We start from the raw sequence: 329 nt of genomic DNA on the forward strand, positions 1-329 counted from the left end.
AGATTAGAGAATGTCTAAGAGATACCTGTTGCAGAGCGACTGTCCCTAAACAGCTGGCATCAGGGTTCCCCCCACCCTGCTTTGCACTGGAGACACTGGGGCTGGACCATTCTCTGTGGGGGGCCCTCCTGCACACTGTGGGGCAATGAGCAGCATCCCTGACCCCCACCCACTCGTTACCAGGAGCACTCCCCGTCATGGCAACCACAGATGGTCCTAGACACCGCCAAGTGTCCCCTGGAGGGCAGAGTTGCTTCCTGGTGAGAACCCCTGCTTGGCAATATTAATTCTTAGAAATGAGTTTGCTGGGCTAAAGCATCTGGATGCCC

Source organism: Myotis davidii, unplaced genomic scaffold (assembly GCF_000327345.1).
Source record: "Myotis davidii unplaced genomic scaffold, ASM32734v1 scaffold341, whole genome shotgun sequence".
Classification (NCBI taxonomy): domain Eukaryota; kingdom Metazoa; phylum Chordata; class Mammalia; order Chiroptera; family Vespertilionidae; genus Myotis; species Myotis davidii.